The following is a 4,616-nucleotide window of genomic DNA, read 5'->3' as shown; positions in this document are numbered from 1 at the left end:
GCAGCCTGACCCCAGGGACTAGCCATCTTTAAAGAAGCAAAACTAGAGCTGATCTTTGTGTGGAGGGAATTGATTCTTTTTTGGGGGAGGGGGTCCGGTTGTGGGGTAATACTCACCACTCTCACTCAAAATGCATTTGGATAGAGAAGGTTGAGACTGCTTTGGCAGAAAGTAACTCTATTTCATTCTTGTTAGTAAGTCATCATTTTTCTTTTCTAGTTCCATTCCTCCTGGCATGTCAGAAATATGTTGTCTCCTTAAAGAACAGAATATGGCATTGGGAGAGTTAGTGCATCTGCAAAAGACAGGAAAATTGGGTTTATTATTTCTGCAGGAAACTCAAATATCTAATCTTTTTCCTCAGGAAGTGAGGTGTTAGGTACAGCCTCTACATCTTTAGAGAGGAATTGCCCATCCACACCTTCATTGTACAGAATTGCATCCCATTTTTCCTGAAGGGGTATAGATTACTAAAACAGCTAGCTAGCTCTTTGGTCTCATAAAGGCACCTAAGCTACTCATGAGGACTCCAATTTGGCAATCTAATTGCCTCCCCAAATCCCTGCCTCACCAAAGCATTCTAGAAATGAGTTCCCACCTAGAAATTTGGTGGGAGTTGGGAGGATACAAATATTTCATCCCTTTCAGGAAATGTCAGAGTAAACATAGCTTTTCCCTAGATGAAGAAGATTCTGACAAAGCTCTTTCCTGAGCTCTCTTTCACGTTGATGTACAGAGGGTCATTGTCCACTGTGGCTCTGTACTTTCCCATCCCCCTGTCCCATGTCTCCCTTTAGCCCTACAGTCACTGCTCTTCTAAAGTCAGGTTCTATCCTTTCCTTGTTTCATCAGATGGACCATCAAATGGCCCAGAGTCCTCCAAAGTAAGGCAGCACCTGGAATAACATCTGGTATCTTTAATTCTCAGAAGTTTCCATCTGAAGGCTCTTATCTGTAATCTCAGCCACTCTGATTGAGATTTAGAGGAATGAAGTTTGAGGCAAGCTTAGGCAAAAAGTTAGCAAGGCCTCATCTCAAAGCAACAACAACAACAACAACAACAACACACATACACACACACACATACACACACACACACACACACACACACACACACACACACACACACACACACACACACCAAATGTGATGGTTTGTATCCTACTTACTTAGGCAGACGAGCAGGTCCAAGGTCAGCCCCAGGACAAAAATAATGAAAACTAAAAGAGCTGAGGGTATGGCTTAAGTGATAGAGTGCCTGCCTAGCAAGCATCAAGCCCTGAGTTCATACCCCAGTATTGCTACCTCCCCCAAAAGAGATTCCATTTGATTATTTCCTGAAACATTTCCCCATCCATTCAATGTATAATGAAGACTAAGGTAAGGATTATTCTTAATCTAAAATTCAGCTCCTAAGAGATGATTACAGTGAAAAAAAGTGAGATATAATCCCAGGGCTCCTCTTCCTAGATTAAACACCGGTTCTCTCTTTTCTGCCTTGTAACTGCATTTATTTAGGGTAGTGGACTCTGTTCTGCTTGTGATATCACCATTATAGTTAGAATACAGTAGACGGTTTTGACCCGTAGATAAAGATCTCAATGGTATCATGGCTGACAAGATCTGGGAGTGCAGTGAAGGAAGCAGAGCCAATCATAAGAAATGTGATGGTTTGTAAAATACCACTGGAGAAATGAGACCAAAATAACACAGCAAATAAGGACTTCTAAAGACAATTGCATCATTCCAGAGGTTCATAAATGAGATTTTTGTTTTTAGAAAAGTCAACAGCTTGTTACTAGCTGTTCCGGAAGAACCAGAATTCCTGTTGGATGCTAGGGAATAACCTGCTTTTTAAAAACGAAGTCATATAGCTGGGCATGGTGGGACTGGCCTATAATCCTAACTACTCAGGAGGCTGAGTTCTGAGGACTGCAGTTCAAAGTCATCCTTGGCAGGAAAGGCCATGAGACTCTTATCTCTAATAAACCATTCAGAAACAGGAAGTGGCATTGTGGCTCAAGTGGTAGAGTGCTAGCCTTGAGCTGAAGAGCTGAGGGACAGCTCCCAGGCCCAGAGTTCAAGCCCCACACCCGACCCCCCAAAAAAAGTCATAGAGACAGAAAGGCTGGATTAATTATACACATGTGTGGAGTACTATGATATGTCAATACATATATGATCTGAAATGTTCATATTAAGGTAATTAATCACTTAGGGGGAAGTGGATGAGGCGTCAGTATGTAAGCCAGGCTGGCCTCCAACTCATGATCATGATTCATGTGTTAGCTTCCCAAATGCTGTGATTGTAGGTGTGTACCACTGTGCCTGGCCGTACAACATTTCCCTTAAACCACAAGTACACATTTCACTCAGAAACTGGAAACACCCCTGAGAGGACCTGTAGAGAATAAGAAGGAAAAGTTCTGAATCATGGTCAGAGCTACTACCAAAAGAGACTCATAATGGACAGTGTCACAGGCACAGGGCTCTTGGTAAGTGAGCTTTGGGGTCAGTTGCCTCACAATCTCAAACTCCTGAGCACAAGAAAAAGGCGTGTGGAGGGGGCTGCGTGGTGCTGAATTCTGTAACCGCACACCAGAGCTGGGAGCAGCAGAGCCGGATCTGCCTGGGAGCAGGGCATGGAACTTGGATGCCCTATGTTACAATGAAGATAATTCATTGTCACAAGTTGACTTTAGTTCCCAGAATGCTTAACCTAGGGGTTAAGAACCAGACCACACTGTTTTAAATCCAATCTGCTACTTCTTAGCTGATTGGTGTCAGACAAAGCCCTGAGAAATGGAACAATGAAGGATATTTGCCTCATGTGGAGCTGTTTTAAGGACTCTTTGAGGTACAAAGCAAAGAACTGTGGTTGCATAAACAGATACTCGGTGAACTATGAACCTCCACAGCCTTGAAGCTGTGAATGTCTTTGTTGCTGAAGCTAATGATGACTGAGGAAAAGAAAGCTGCCATCATGGTTGTATTCCCAAAGCAACAAAGTAATGGGTTTCAAGTTTAGGAGATGAGTAGATGTGGAGAGCCTGAAGGGATGAAGATGAATTAAAATCAAAACTTCAAAGAGTGGCATCTCAGGGATGGACTTACATTAGCTCACAGCTGGAATAATGAGAAACCGAATAGGGTTTGAATTCCAATTTGTTTCTACTTGCTTCCTAGATTGCTATAACTATTCTAATATCTACGAACTGGTTGCCTGTGGCCTTGGTGGATGTGGTTGTGGGCACTACCTCTACTTGTCATTGTGGTGTCCAGAGTTCTGGTTAGCGAACACTCACTCTAGTAGAGTGAAAGGAGTCAGAAGCCATGGAGGGGCAAGGGAGAAGCCAGCAGGTTTGTTTCTTCCCAGGGAGTTCCAAATCCCCTAGCAGCTAGGATTGCTGGGAGGAGGAGAGGAGAGACAGTCAGGGCAAGAGTGGTTGTACTGCTGTGGATCTCATTGGATAATCCTGTTGACAACTAAACAATACTGGGAAGAACCACATTGGTGGAGCAGGTAGGAGGAGACAAGGAAAAGGTTTTGAGTTGTGAACAGAGAAATCCTTGGTTGGGAAAACAAATAGGATCAAGACTTGACTAGGTGCAAGATAGATAGAGCAGAAGAAAACACAATTTCAATTACTTGAGGGGGAAGTTTTACTAGAGCAGCAGTAAGAACAAAAAGCTGACACTACTTCTTAGGGGCTTGCATGACCAGGGAAGGTCCCAGGTAGTGAATACAGGGTGCGAGCAGAGCTAGAAAGAGGAACTGAGAGGAAAACATTGCCTTGAAGACAGAAATAGAGAGGAAAATGACATTTTCAGAGGCTGTACTAAAGGATATTTTCATATCTTGCAGGGGGCAGTAATTCTCCATAGGTCAGAGACTTCACAGGAGTCATGATTGGAGTTCAGAGGCCAAAGGACTGCCCAGCCCACAGAGCAGGTACATAACTTAGACATAGTTTGAATTTGGTCTCTTGTTATTTTCATATATTGTTCTTTTTAAAATTCCTTTTGTTGTTTGTGTCAGGGAGTGACGAGGGTCTCAAGATTATAAAGAACATTCCAGCTTTTGGAGAACAGAGAAAGAAAAGAAAGGGACAGTGGCTGTTGCACCATTCTTTAATGTTTGTGGGTCACTCGCTCTGGGGAGCCTGCCTTTGTATCACACCAACAACTGAATCCATGCCTGATTCCCACTTGTGGTCAGAAACCAACTAATTCCCACCAAGATGGGAGCTGGAATTGTAGGTGGCACGAGGTGAGGCTCAGGAACTTTATGTGGGACAGAATGAACAGAACATATGTGCTCCAGTGACACTTTATGTAGCAAAACATTGACCAGCTCCATAGCTCACAGGGGTTTGCCAACCTATGTTCAGAGTCATTATTTAGTTCCAACTTTTTTAAACCCATGTGTTAGTTTCCTCAAACCAATTTCATTTTTGTCTTAAAAAATTTAAGGTGTCGAAATTTTCTGAATAGAGACCTGGAAACACAACAAATCAAAGAAAGGTTGGACAAATGGGATTGCATAAGGTTGCAGAGCTTCTGCAGGGCAAATGACATAGCTAGCAAGATCAATAGAAAGCCCGCCGATTGGGAGA

Source organism: Dipodomys merriami, unplaced genomic scaffold (assembly GCF_024711535.1).
Source record: "Dipodomys merriami isolate MVZ:Mamm:240054 unplaced genomic scaffold, mDipMer1.0.p SCAF_56, whole genome shotgun sequence".
Taxonomy (NCBI): Eukaryota; Metazoa; Chordata; class Mammalia; order Rodentia; family Heteromyidae; genus Dipodomys; species Dipodomys merriami.
This window is presented reverse-complemented; position numbering follows the sequence as displayed.